This window comes from Stegostoma tigrinum, chromosome 34 (assembly GCF_030684315.1).
Source record: "Stegostoma tigrinum isolate sSteTig4 chromosome 34, sSteTig4.hap1, whole genome shotgun sequence".
NCBI lineage: Eukaryota > Metazoa > Chordata > Chondrichthyes > Orectolobiformes > Stegostomatidae > Stegostoma > Stegostoma tigrinum.
The window spans coordinates 5,879,902-5,895,055 of NC_081387.1; the positions used below are offsets into that span (position 1 = coordinate 5,879,902).

General features: G+C 46.2%; 1 long non-coding RNA gene and 1 pseudogene across 1 annotated transcript; one reads left to right on the forward strand and one right to left on the reverse strand.

Annotated features, from left to right (window-relative positions):
• LOC125446652 (class I histocompatibility antigen, F10 alpha chain-like) overlaps positions 1-5,944 on the reverse strand; it is a 30,447-nt pseudogene extending 24,503 nt beyond the window's left edge.
• LOC125446651 (uncharacterized) lies at positions 5,562-14,084 on the forward strand. The gene is made up of 3 exons (XR_007246447.2): positions 5,562-6,386; positions 12,654-12,781; positions 12,977-14,084. It is a non-coding gene; the product is annotated as an uncharacterized LOC125446651 (long non-coding RNA).
• Positions 14,085-15,154: the final 1,070 nt, after the last annotated feature.

A 15,154-nucleotide genomic window follows, 5' to 3' on the forward strand; every position in this document is an offset into this window, starting at 1 on the left:
CTCAGGAAGATGGAGAAAAAGTCTAGCAACATTTTGGGAATCCTCTGTGCCTATTTGAATCAAAGAGTGAAATATGCTCATCGATCACAGTGGCTCAGTGTTCACACTGCTGCCTCGCAGCATCAGGAACCCGGGTTCGATTTCACTGACAGTCTGTGTGCAGTTTGCACGTTCTCCCCGTGTCTGTGAGAGTTTCCTCTGGGTGCTCCAATTTCTTCCCACAGTCCAACGATGTGCAGGTTAGATGGATTGGCCGTGCTAAATTGCCCGTAGTGTTCAGGGATGTGTAGATTAGGTGGGTTATATGGGCCGAGGTGGGATGCTCTGAGGGTCAGTGTGGACTTGTTGGGCCGAAGGGCCTGCACCCACACTGTAGGGATTCTTTGATGATTCTGTGATCTCAATCAAAATAATCCACATAATCTTTTTCGTTTCAGATCAAACCTCTCCAGACTGCAGAAGGCAACTGATTGGTTAGTCTCAGTTTAAAGAAAAACCTAATTTATAGGACCAGACAGCTCACTGTCACCAGTTACCAGGGCCATCGCATTCAGAGAGAGTCAGAGGCTTGCTCACTGCCTGGATGAGGAACAGGGCTGCAGGAAGGATGAGTCAACTGACCATAGCACCATGGTCCAGGAGGCCATTCAAGAGCGGGGAGGAAAAAGACAGATTGTAGCTGTAAGGGGTTCCATCATCAGGGGGACAGACAGTATCCTTTGCGAGCAGGATGGAGAATCCTGCATGGTGTGTTGCCTGCCCAGTGCCAGGGTGCGAGACACCTCTGACCGGCTTGAGAGGATACGAGAGAGGGAGGGGGAGAATCCAGTTGTTGTGGTCCACGTAGGTACCAGCAACATAGGCAGGACTAGGAAAAAAGACCTCTTCCGGGATTACAAGAAGCTAGGAGCAAATTTGAAAGACGGGTCTTCAAGGGTCATAATCTCTGGATTGCAGCCCGAGCTACGTGCAAATTGGCATAGGGAGGCAAGGATCAGGGAAATAAACACGTGGCTGAAAGAGTGGTGTGGGAAAGAGGGTTTCCTTTTCATGCGGAAATGGCATCAGTTCTGGGACAGGAGGGAGCGATACCACTGGGATGGGCTCCACCTGAACAGGGCCAGGACCAGTGTTCTGGCAAAAATGGTAAATAAGGTGGTTAATGGGACTTTAAACTAGTAAGTAGCGGGGAAGGGAGAAGTGAGCGTAGAGGGAGAAGAACAATTAATGGAAAGCAAAGCAGCAGGTTAGCAGATGACGAGGAAGTTTCAACTCCATTGAAAATTAGGAAAAATATGTTAAAGGGAAGGAGAACTCCAGAGCTGTTAGTAATGGAGGTAATAGGACCCAAAAAGAAGGTGCAAAAACTGGCATAAGGGCACTTTATCTGAACACTCGGAGCATTCGAAACAAGGTGGATGAGTTGACGGCGCAAATCATGGCAAATGGGTATAATTTAGTGGCCATTACAGAGACATGGTTACAGGATGGTCATAACTGGGAGTTAAATATCAGGGGGCTATCAAACTGCTCAGAAAAACAGACATGAAGGTAAGGGAGGTGGTGTTGCTCTGGTGTTTAGGGATGATATCAGGGCAGGAGTGAGAGATGATGTAGGTTCTACTGAACAAAACGTTGAATCCATTCGGTTGGAAATTAGGAATAGCAGGGAGAAGAAATCATTGATAGCTGTGGTCTATCGGCCACCAAATAATGACATCGTGGTGGGGCAGGCAATAAACAGAGAAATAGATAATGCATGTAAAAATGGTACAGCAATTATCATGGGGGATTTTAATCTATATATTGAATGGTCAAACCAGGTCGGTCATGGCAGCCTTGAGGAGGGGCTCATAGAATGCATCCGTGATAATTTCCTTGAACAATACATAATTGAACCTATGAGGGAGCAAGCTATCCGAGATGTAGTCCTGTGTAATGAGACAGGGATTAATGATCTCACAGCTAGGGATCCTCTCGGAAGGAGTGATCACAATATGATCGAATTTAAAATACAGATGGATGTGAGAAGGTTAAATCCAGTACCTATGCCCTGTGCTGAGACAAAGGAGACAATGCAGGAATGAGGGAGGAGTTAGCTCAGGTAGAGTGGGAGCAAAATCTTTCTGGTGGGTCAATTGAGGGACAGTGGAGGACTTTCAAAACGATTTTTCACAGTGCTCAGCAGAAGTATATTCCAGTGATAAGTCAGAACTGTAGGAAAGAGACAGCCAGCCAAGGATGCCGAAGGAAATAAAGGAAAGTATCAGATTGAAAAAAAAACATACAAAAGAATAGTGGGAAACTGGTAGGCTGGGAAATCTTTAGAGGCCAACAGAAAGCCACAAAAAAGGTGATAAAGAAAAGATAGATGATGAGAGCAAAGAAGCTCAGAATATAAAAACAGGCAGCAAAAGTTTCTATAAAAATGTGAATTGTAAAAGAGTGGCGAAGGTAAACATTGGTCCTTTCGAGGGTGAGAAGGCCAATTTCATAACTGGGAATGAGGAAATAGCCGAAGCATCAACAGTTATTTCGTGTTGGTCTTCACTATGGAAGACACAAATAACACACCGAAAAGTAATAGCAATGTGGTTATAGCTGGCGAGGACCTAGAAACTATCATTATCACTGAGCAGGCAATGCTGGGCAAATTAATGGGGCTAAAGGTAGACAAGTCTCCTGGCCCTGATGAAGAGCATCACAGGGGACTAAAAGAGGTGATGGGGGAAATAGCAAATAAACTAGTAATTATTTACCAAAATTCACTGGAATCTGGGGTGGTCCCTGCAGGTTGGAAAGCAGCCAATGTGACGCCACTGTTTAAAAAAAGGAAGGAGACAAAAAGCAGGTAACGGTAGGCCACTTAGCCTCACTTCGGTCGTGGGGAAAATGCTTGAATCTATCATTAAGGAAGAAATAGCAAGACATCTGGATATAAATTGTCCCATTGGGAACACCCAGCATGGGTTCATGAAGGATAGGTCATGTTTAAATGTTTAATTTGGTGGAATTCTTTGAAGACATTGCTTGCATGGTGGACAGTGGGGATCCTGTGGATTTGGTGTATCTGGATTTCCAGAAGGCGTTTGACAAGGTGCCACACCAAAGGCTGTTACATAAGATAAAGTTCCACAGTATTACAGGCAATATATTGGCATGGATAGAGGATTGGTTGACCAGTAGAAAGCAAACAGCAGGGGTAAATGGGTGTTTTTCTGGTTGATGGTCAGTGGCTAGTGGTGTGCCTCACAGATCAGCGTTGGGACTGCAATGTTCATAAGTTACATTGATGACTTGGAGTTGGGGCCTAAGTGTGGTGTGTCAAAATTCACAAATGACACTAAGATGAGTGGTAGAGCAAAGTGTTCAGAAGACACAAAGTCTGCAGAGGGATATAGATAGTCTAAGTGAGTGGGCAAAGGTCTGGCAGATGGAGTACAATGTTGAGAAGTGTGAGGTCATGCATTTTGGTAGGAATAACAGCAAAATGGACTATGCTTTAAATGATAAACAATTGCAGCACACTGCTGTACAGGGGGACTTGAGTGTCCTTCTGTATGAATCACTAAAAGTAGGATTGCAGATGCAGCAGGTAATTCAAAAGGCACATGGAATTTTGTCTGCCATTGCTCGAAGAATGGGTTTTAAAAACAGGGAGGATATGCTACAGGGATAATAGGAACTGCAGATGCTGGAGAATCCGAGATAACAAAGTGTACAGTTGGATAAACACAGCAGGCCAAGCATCATCTTAGGGGCAGAAAAGCTGACGTTTCGGGCCTAGACCCTTCATCAGAAATGGGGGATGGGGGAGAGGGTTCTGGAATAAATAGGGAGAGAGGGGGAGGCAGTAGAAGATGGCAGTTCCTAATATCTCTGATACAATTTTAACCTCACTGCGAAGCCTCTTCTAGGGATGCCTAACCTGAAGTTACCCTCCTCCCTCTGGACAAACCTCAGGGGATCTCTCTCCCACTGCAACTCTCTTGCCCTCCCCAGACTGCCCTAACCCCTCCCTACCTCCACTCACCTCTACTGGCTCCATCCCTGCCTCTAACTCGTCTGTCTCCTCTCCATCTATATTCTCCCCTATCCATCTTCAATCTGCCTCCCCCCTCTCTCCCTATTTATTTCAGAACCCTCTCCCCCTCCCTCATTTCTGATGAAGGGTCTAGGCCTGAAACGACAGCTTTTCTGCTCCTAAGATGCAGCTTGGCAGGCTATGCTGCAGCTGTATAGGGTCCTGGTGAGGCCACACCTGGAGTACTGTGTGCAGTTTTGGTCTCCTTACTTGAGAAGAGATATACTAGCACTGGAGGGGGTGCAGAGGAGATTCCCTCGGTTGATTCCAGAGTTGTTTCAGAGATAATGGGAACTGCCATCTTCGATCTGAGTAGACTGGGATTATACTCACGGGAATTCAGAAGAATGAGGGGAGATCTTATAGAAACATATAAGATTATGAAGGGAATAGATAAGGTGGAGGCAGGGAGGTTGTTTCCGCTGGCAGGTGAAACTAGGGCTAGAGGGCATAGCCTCAAAATAAAGGGATGTTCTTACGTTCTTACGTCAGGCTGCAAAAAAAAATACTAAAAGAACGAAGCCTTCTTTTGTCTAGATGAGACAAAAGGGAACATAGTTGGGCCGTTTGGCATGGAGAGGTATTCAACATTTTCTGCTATTCTCAGGAGATATCCACAATCGATCTTCCCAAACGACCATGAATTTACAAAGCCTTCAAACTGCCACTGGTCCAATTAGCTGCGTTCACGGCAGTGACGGGATGTAATGTTAATCTGCAAATATCATCCTGTAATAATTATTGTTCGCTTCTGTAACATCAGGACAACAGGGTGTTCACATCATATCCATTCCCTTCACCACCGAAGCTCAGTAGCAGCTGCGTGCACTAGCTACAAGATGCACAGCAGAAATTCACCATTGATCCTTCGAAAGCACTTTTTTAAATTCACCCTCACTTCCATCTCGAAGGACAAAGGTCAGCAGATACATGGGAAGACCACGACCTGAAAGTTCCCCTCCACGCCAGTCACCAACCTAACTTCGAAATACATTTGTGGTTCCTTCTTTGTCGCTAAGTCAAAATCCCAGATTGCTGTCCCAGCCCCGCCCGTGGTCTGCTGTGGTTCAACAAGGCGGCTCCCACCGCCTCACAAGGACAACCAGGGACGGACAATAAATGCCGGCCCTCCCAGGGAAACACTCGTCTCACAAGCGATTTGGAAAGAAAACCATGGGAACACCATCACTCCAAGTCCCTTCCAAGCCACTTAACATCTTGACTTGGAAACATATTGCCGTTCCTTCACTCTCCTTGAGTGAAAATGGTGAAACCACCTCCTAACAGCAATGTGGCTCTCCATACATCCCAAAGCAATTTCTGATGGTTAATAAATGCTGACCAAGCAGTGGGGCAAATATCCCATGACAAAGGAATTTTAAAGAATCCCATCAGAGCCTTTCAGACCGCGCTGCCTTCAGTGGGGAAAATATCAGTCTGGCTGTATCACAGGCGGCTGATGAAACATCCCTCATTTCATTCACTCGCCAAGAGATTCACAGACTCCCCCCTCGGGGAGGGAGAGAGAGAAGGGAAAGCCGGATTCTGTACTTATCGGAAGAGACCCAGGAAAAACATAGCGAGATGGAGAAAAGGATCAGCAACATTCTGGGAATCCACTGTCCTTATTTCAGTTAGGGTCTGAGATCCATTCACAGGTTGGACCTGAATCAAAATAATCCACATCTAACCAGGCTTCATTTTCAGCTTCAGCGCGAACTTGGGCCGTCTTCAGACCGCAGAAGGCGAATGATTGGTTGGTCTCAGTGAGAACATCCAATTAAAGGGCACCGTCACCAGTTTCCGGGAGAATCACTCCGAGACCAGGCTGCAAAACAGGAACTCAACAATGAGCCGTCCTCTCCCCGGAGGGTCTCGAAAAGCAGTGTAACTGGGCCGTTTGGCATGGAGAGGTATTTACCCCTTCCTGCTATTCTCGATCTTCCCAAACTACCATTAATTCACTGAAGGCCTTCACTTTCTCGGATTCACTGCCCTCACGGCAGTGACAGCCTGTAATGTTTATCTGCAAATAACATGCTGTAATAATTATTGTTAGCTTCTGTACGTCAGGACAACAGGGTGGTCACGGACTGAGGAGGAACTGAATTAACTTTCATCACAACGCCTGGTAACGACATTAAGTACCCGACAATCGGAGGCATTCATGTGTCCGGCCTCAAGCTTTGCCATTCGTATTTAGTGCAGCATGTACCCCTCAGCGTGTCATGCTATAAAAGGCCAGATGGAGACTGACAACTTTCGACCAGTGGGTTATCAGCCACGATACGGCGATGGCATTGTGAGCATGTTCCCTAATTATTTCCGGGGTTGGGGGATATGGTGGGGGGAGATGTGTGCTGCAATACATGTTCTGGCAACAGCACTGACGGACAGGGCAACACCATTTCTAAAACGTGAACTTGTATTGGCTATATCGCGATTCGATCCATGATGGTTTCACCGGCTTTATGTTGACTGGGCGCAATGTTAGGGACAGAGGAGTTTCCGTGTCTCTTTCATTGCGCTTTCGGTGAGAGGTACAGTACTCCGTTTTTGTTTTGCAAGTTCTGTCCTGTTACCCACAAAAAAACACAACAGCGCAGTACTGGCCCTTCGGCCCTCAATGTTGCGCTGACCTGTGAAACCAATCTGAAGGCCACCTAACCTATTCCATTATCATCCATATGTTTATCCAATGACCATTTAAATGCCCTTAAAGTTGGCAAGTCTACTACTGTTGTAGGCAGGGCATTCCACGCTCTTACTACTCTCTGAGTAAAGAACCTACCTCTGACATCTGTCCTACACTTGGTTCACAGTAAACAACTGTACCTCCCAGTCGCAAACAATTTCAACGCCCCCTCCCATTCTTTAGATGACATGTCCATCCTGGGCCTCCTGCAGTGCTATAATGATGCCACCCATAGGTTGCAGGAACAGCAACTCATATTCCGCTTGGGAACCCTGCAGCCCAATGGTATCAATGTGGATTTCACCAGCTTCAAAATCTCCCCTTCCCTCCGCAAATGCATCCCAAAACCAGGCCAGCTCCTCCCTGCCCTCCTAACCTGTTCTTCCTCTCACCTATCCCCTCCTCCCACCTCAAGTCACACCCCCATTTCCTACCTACTAAACTCATCTCACCCCCTTGACCTGTCCTCCCTTGACTGACCTATCCCCTCCCTACCTCCCCACCCATACTCTCCTCTGCACCTATCTTCTCCTCTATCTATCTTCAGTCTGCCTGCCCCTCTCTCTCTATTTATTTCAGAATCCTTTCCCCATCCCCCTTTTCTGATGATGGATCGAGGCCCGAAATGTCAACTTTTGTGCTCTTAAGATGCTACTTGGCCTGCTGTGTTCATCCAGCCCCACAATTTGTTACCTGATATCTGTCCTATATCTATCACCCCTCAATTTAAAGCTACGTCCCCTTGTGCTAGCCATCACCATCCGAGGAAAAAGGCTCTCCCTATCCACCCTATCTAATCCTCTGACATCTTGTATGTCTCTATTAAGTCACCTCTTAACCTTCTTCTCTGTAACGAAAACAGCCTCAAGTCCCTCAGCCTTTCCTTGTAAGATCTTCCCTCCATACCAGGCAACATCCTGGAAAATCTCCTCTACACCCTTTCCAAAGCTTCGACATCCTTCTTATAATGCGGTGACCAGAACTGTACACAATACTCCAAGTGCGGCCGCACCAGAGTTTTGTACAGCTGCAACATGACCTCATGGATCCGAAACTCAATCCCTCTACCAGTAAAACCTAACACACCGTACACCTTCTTAACAACCCTATCAACCTGGGTGGCAACTTTCAGGAATCTATGCGCATGGACACTGAGATCTCTCTGCTCATCCACACTACTAAGAATCTTACCATTAGCCCAGTGCTCTGTATTCCTGTTACTCCTTCCAAAGTGAATCACCTCACACTTTTCCGCAGTAAACTCCATTTTCCACCTCTGAATCCAGCTCTGCAGCTTATCTGTGTCCCCCTGTAACCTGCAATGTCCTTCCACACTATCCACAACTCCACCGACTTTCGTGTCATCCGCAAATTTACTAACCCATCCTTCTACGTCCGCATCCAGGTCACTTATAAAAATGACAAACAGCAGCGGCCCCAAAACAGATCCTTGTGGTACACCACTAGTAACTAAACTCCAGTATGAACATTTCCCATCAACCACCACCCTCTGTCTTCTTACAGATAGCCAATTTCTGATCCAAACTGCTAAATGAGCTTCAATCCCGTACTCAGTATTTTCTGCAATAGCCTACCATGGGGAACCTTCTCAAATGCTTTACTGAAATCCATGTACACCGCATCCAACGCTCCACCTGTTTGGTCACCTTCACAAAGAACTCAATAAGAGTGTTACTTCCCAACAACAGAATGCTGCTTTCAGTCCAGAGAGATGCTCTGCCTCCCACATGGTTAAGCACTGATTTGAAATTCCATGTTGATGTGATACTAAGCATATAGATCATATGTCCCAATATTTGACTGATTGAGTCAAGCAGTATGTCTCTGTAGTTATTGAGAATGAGGCAAGTGCTTGACTGTACTCAACCTGGCCCCACGGCTGTAAAAATCTAAATAAAACATCTACTCTCGAATCTGATCCAGAATTTGGACAGAATGGCTCAAACCAGTTGACCACAAAATGCTCATTATTTACAACTGATAGAAGTGAAATTCATCCATCTGCAGCAACCTGTTCTCTGCAAACAAAAGGAATATGTTCGGGTTTTACACCTCAACAAGTGCCTCTGGAAATCCAAATAGATTACATCTACTGGCTCTCCTTTGTTTAACTTGCTCATTGTGTCCTCAAAGATTGCTAATACATTTTTCAGGCATGACATCTCCTTGACGATGCTTACCTGACACTGACCCTATTTTCCCATATGCTACCAAGCACTCCACACTCTTGTCCTAAATAATGGACTCTAAAATCTTACCAATGACTGAGGTCAGGCTAATTGCCCTCTAATTTCCCGTCTTCTGCCTCTCTGCCATCTTAAATAGGGATGTTAGATTAACCTGAAATAACTGCACAGAAGTGTCACCGAGTATCCTGTCACAAAGCCATCCCTTATTTACATGTGCAGTGTGCGTGGGCTCTGACCAACCAAAGCCAGCCACTAGACTGAGGAGACCTTATGAATCTCCCGTGTACATCCATCAGCCAGGGCTCCCCGATTGGTGTTTTTAATCTGGGCCAATCAAGGATCTCATGATCAATGAGCTCCACCTACCCTGCTTCACTACATCCCATCCCTTCTAAGTCCGGGGATGTACACCTTGTCTTTCTCTTGTAGCTTCTCCTGCAATGTCTTCCCCCCAGATCCAGTTCACCGTCTCGGACTGACAGGGGCAGTGTGTGCTGGATTGTAGCCCATCTCTTGCGCTGAGCATCTCAGGAGATTATCCTCTTCTTGTTCCAGCAGTAGTGGGATTGAGGCTACATCCCTTCTTGGACTCTGAGATTTCCCTGACTCGAGATGGAGGGGGAGTACCCACAGTTTCTGACCGGCCTTTCTGAGGGGCTGGGTATGTATTGCGCCTGCCTCATCTACAGGTGACAGCTTTCAGGTAATCCACGTGTTTGTTCAGAACTGCCTCATCTACACAAACTTTGTGTGTCATGGGACCTGACCTCATGTAGATCTCGTCCTGTATCCATGCCAGGCCATTTCCATGGTTGCACCACCAAACTTCCTCCCCTGAATGAAAGAGTCTGTCTCAGTTTGAGGAGACATGTGGCTGCATTGGTGCTCCTGCTGCTGTATTACCCTCCCTCCCCCTCCAGGTCCAGGAATTTCAGGTTTAACCTGGTGCAGAGTCATCTCCTCATCAGCAACTCTGCTCAATCTATCCCTGTACGTTGTATGAGGGGTGGTCCTAAAGTTAAACAGGAACCGGGACAATTTAGTATCGACAGAAACTGTCGGCTGTTTCTTTAAGCCTGCCTTCAGGGTTTGGATTGCTCAGATCATTGGACAATGGATGGGATGGAATTGCCCCAAAGTGCCGAATGTCATTCAAATCTAGGAAATACTTGAAATCCCTGCTGGTAAATGATGTCCAATTGCCTGTGACCAATACTTCGGTGCACCCGCGCTTCCAGTTCGGGAACGGGTAAGTTTTGAAATAGGAACTAGAAAAATTTTCACTGTCAAAATAACGGGGATTGGTGTTGCCCCCTGGAACTGGTGGTAGAAGTGGGTTGATTACTTGGTACAGGGATTGCCATAGTTTGGAGATGGTAACATGGTGGAGGAGGGTTAGGAATGAGTACTTGAATCTGCGACAGGGGCAGATGGATCATGGGCTTGTCTGTCTTGTTGTCTTCGATTGTCATGCTTAGTACAACCATCCCAGCCATGGGCCTGAACTTCGCCGTCACTGTCAGGCCTCAGTCCAGACTTAGTAGAAATCATCAGTTTACCACAGTTCTTCTTTGACCCAGTCCATTATTATTTACGCTCTTTTTCTTCCTTTCCTCAATTTGTTTATTTTCTGAATTGACTCTTCCCTCCTTTTATTAGATTCTGTCTGCCAACTTTGAAAAGCTGACCACCCAATTTCTTTCTTCTTTTGTATTTTTCTCTTTGACTTAAAATCACACCGAATTGTTTTGTGATCACAATTAAAAGTGCCGTCGGGGGGAAACTGCTTTTCTGTTTCCTGCATCTAATTGACCCATTTGTCGCTATACCTGACTGAATCGGGCCCATAATGAATATACATATGTGCCAGTGGTTTCTCCTTTTGTGTTAACATCTCGTTGGAGACGTTGTTCCCCATTGTGACCATTTCGCAAAGTAAAATTAAATTCATATCCAATCAGATTTTTGGAAATTTTGAACTCTAACAGTCCCTGGGCCTTGCATCACCTCACCGAGGGGGCTGTGACCCTCTTGCAGGGGCAAACTGGCCTTTACCTCCCAGGGAGGACCTTCTCTCTCTCACCTTTATGGAGGTAACTTCTTACATAACTTCACCGAGGAGGGGTTCATTTCCTCTTGCAGAAGTAAAGCTTTTAAACTGAGTCCTCTTTTCCCTGAACTGTCTCTGGAGACCTCACTTCATTTCCTTGAGTTCCTTGTCTTTTCTCAGTCAGTACTTCAAAACGCGATCCCCCCCCCACCCCGCCTCCTGTTAACATATCACCGTTAGTGGCTTACCTTGTAGTTGAACACAGGACACAACCTCGGGTCTCACCCGTGAAGCACAGCACGAAAGGGATAAAATTCCCCATCTTTTATATGCTGCGGCTGATTTGGTTACTGGCGAGGTGCAGCGTCTCAGACCGTGGCCTCCAGCCGGAGGGATTGCCATCTCAGTATCACCTCCATGAGACAACCAACGCTTGATCTCTCCCCAGTACCAGCACCAGTTCACCACCTCCAGACGTCTGTCTGACTCTTAACACATCGACATGGGCAGGCGTCTGAGAACAACACACAACTCCCACCGTTGGACCCCATTACCCCAACATGGCACCCAAACACCATGCCGTTGGACTCTCAACATCCCTAACACCCACCTGCAAATTTGAAGTGAGTCTTGCCCAGCCACATAAACTCTGCCTTTCTGAGGGGTCACGGTGGCTCAGTGGTTAGCACTGCTGCTTCACAGCCCCAGGAACCTAGTTTCGATTTCAACCTCAGGTGGAGTTTGCACCTTGTCCCCATGTTTCAGTGGGTTTCCTCCAGACGTTCCAGGTTTTCTCCCACAGTCCAAAGTTGTACGGGTGGATTAGCCATGCTGAATTGCACACAGTGTCCAGGGATGTGGGTTAGCCATGGGAATTACAGGGATAGGATAAGAGAGTGGGTCTGCGTTGGGATGCTGTTTGGAGGATCAATGTGGACTCAACAGGCCGAATGGTCTGCTTTTGCACTGGAGGGATTCTATGACTCCACCCTTCCAACATCTAATTAGCTTCCCCCAGCTCAACTTGGACCCACCCACCCTATCACCACCACCAGCACAGGACAGGACACTGAGACATCAGGGAGAATAGGAGCTGAACTGTCCAGAAAGATAACTCTCGGGATTGGGACCATACAGTGTTTAAACCCTCATCGTTGGGATCTTTAGTGACTTCACTGGAGAGGGAATTCGAGCGAAGGTCAAGCCAGCATTTCAACCAATGCCATTAATTCCCAACTGGCAAGATCTGTTGAAATTGTTCCCAATCAACACAGAACTGGGAATGGATCCCGGGACAGAGGCAGCCCGAGCATATTTTCAATGTCTTCCGTAAATTCCAGGAAGTATTTGGAGACGCTTTCATCTTTGAAGTGTCATTGCATTCATGATCATTCCATTGGCTGTTACTGTTGGGATAATCTGAATAATCATCAGGAAAAGGCCATGGAGAAAGGGGAATGACGAACTGAGGGACAAAGTGACTGTGGGAGAATCTCCAGTCCTGAGAGTGTAGGGCATTGTGTTTAGTGGAACTGATTGAATCCCCACACACAGATACACACATATAAACATGTATCGTTTCCTGTCATATCTTCCTCTGTGTGATCGGCTCAGACCAGGTCATCGCATACACTGACATCCTCACTGACTGCCTATCAATGGAATGGGAGAGATCACCAAAATCTCCATGAAGTGGAAGAATGAAGGGGAGTGTGGGAATGAGGATTTCGTGCGCAATCCCGGTAAAATCTTCCTTACTGTCCTGTTTTGACACCATCACCTTGATAAATTGTTAAGGTCTCTCTACTGTAATTAATTTATACAGTTTTGGATGACATTACTTTGGTTAGCCCCTCAGCACGCAACTCTTGTTGTGTTTTCACTCTTCAAGAATGGATTATTCGTCATTCTAATGAACATTTATTTTGTTTCTGCAGATTCTGCCTGAAGGACAGAACATTTGGAATGATGGAGAAACGATTGGAAGCTGTAGAGCTACATTCTCCTGCGTGTGACTCAGAGTGACGCACATCAGTTTTCTTGTAATACAGTGCCTCAGTCACCACTATTTTATTCTCCACGTCCCGAACTCCACTCTCCCAGTATCTCTCCTTCCAAACCTCACTCTCCACTCCCTCATCCCCCATTCCTTTCCCTCATCTCCTTCACACTTGACTCCCCCTGCTCTGTGCTGTGTGAGTCTGGTTAGTTAATGCTGAGGGTAATTGATTCCTGAGACCAGTGAGTAATGGAAAATATCTCATACTGTCTAATTTTATATTTTATTCCACTTCTCACATTCTGGTTTTATTTTCTCAGCTTCTGATGTGTCTGTTCCAGCTTCTTCATGATCCAGTAAGTGACAGGTCAACTTCTGTCTGCAGACTTTTTGTGGCATTTTCACTCCCCTCCTGACCCTGTCTCGCCCTCCCAGACACTGTTAAAACTTGTCAGACTAATTTCACTCCGCTCCCTACCCTGAAATGATTGTCTTGTTTCAGTCTATTCCTAACCTTGTGGGTTTCTTAGAGCCTTATAGAGGAATAACAGGATTCTCCTGTTCTAGTGTGAACACTGACATCACCGTCCATCCTTAAATATCACAGCAGACACACAGAATTACAGCTCATTGTTCATACTCAGTTCTTTCAGGATTGAGACCTATTTTTCCTGGGAATGTATTTCCGTAGATTGAACAGTGTTTCCCAGACCTGCAGGTATGGAACCTAATTGTTCAAGTGTGATCTTCTCAAGTCACGCTCCCAACCTGCCTCAGAAATGCGAGCAGAATCACCGTCAGAGGGATCTGCACAGATGGCTTCTGCCTCACACTTTTTCATCTTCACTGTATTCAGTGGCTCCATGATTTAGCTGAAATGAAGCAATGTCCTGAGGCAACTCAGAAGCATTTTTTTTATAGTAGGAAACTGATTGATTTTGTACTTTGTGCAACAAATCTGAACTCTTATTTTTATATAGGTATGATTTTTATAACTGTGATAAAGAGACAAATATCGTTAACAATTTATTATCAATGTTTAATTGTAAATGCTCATAATTTTCCTTTATAATGAATAAATAATTTTTACAGATTTTCCAAATTCTTCTTCAATGATTTCACAAGAAAGATTTAAATCATTCACTTAGTAGCTTGTGACTTTTGAAATCAACAGTTGTGGAGCTTCAATTCAATGTGAACTGGGGGAGTTAAGACCATTCAACTCCCCAACACCTTTCCCCAAACCAACCAGGAAGTACAAAGTGATGTTTATTTAATGTGTATTCAGAATTTGATGGGCAATAAGCCGAGGAGTGTTCATTCCCTGCAGGCGGAGTGTCCTTCCTGAAGGATCTGAATGAGTGTGGGGAGAGGGCCTGGTACTTGCTGGGAATCAGAACAAGGTCACTGACTGGTGACCAAGCAGCTATTGGAGTGAGGAAAGGCAGGGTCACCAGCTGAATGTTTCAACCAGGGTTGAGCGCATGGGTTTCTGGGATGTGACCGATGAGGAAGAATCATTATTATCAGTGTTTTCTTCTGACAAATGTTGTTGTCTCTAGATACACGGGATGAGGGTGGGGAGCTAGTGTCAGTAGCCGAGGGGATTGAAAGGGGCCCTGGAGAAGTCACTGAGCCCCAGGTCATAGAGGGCTGAGAGACGATAACTGAGCTGGAGGGGGAAGGGGAGTGACATCCAGATGAACAGGAGCTTGAGCACCTGGGGTGGGAGGGCAGGTGAAGTGGCGCTGTTACTCCTGTCCCCATGTTGCATCTTCAAGGTGTTAACGTGGGGAGTGACTTGGGTCTGGGATGATAATCAGGTGACTAGCTCTCCGTCTCTGTGCCGATCAATCCGAGGGAGGCATTACGGCAGCCATGGAGAAAATGGTGTGGGGTTACTGGGGGCGTGTGTGATGAGCCAAGCTGGTCTATGGGGTCTGAGGGACCTCCAGCAGTTGAAGGACTTGCTCCATTGTCTTCACTGTCACTGCCACATCTGGCCCATGTTGAGACTCTGCTGGAAGATGTGTTCACTGCTGATCTGTGGAATGGACTGGTGGCTCAATGTGACAATCACCTTGACTCTGCATGTGAGCGGACAGGAGATGAGGGC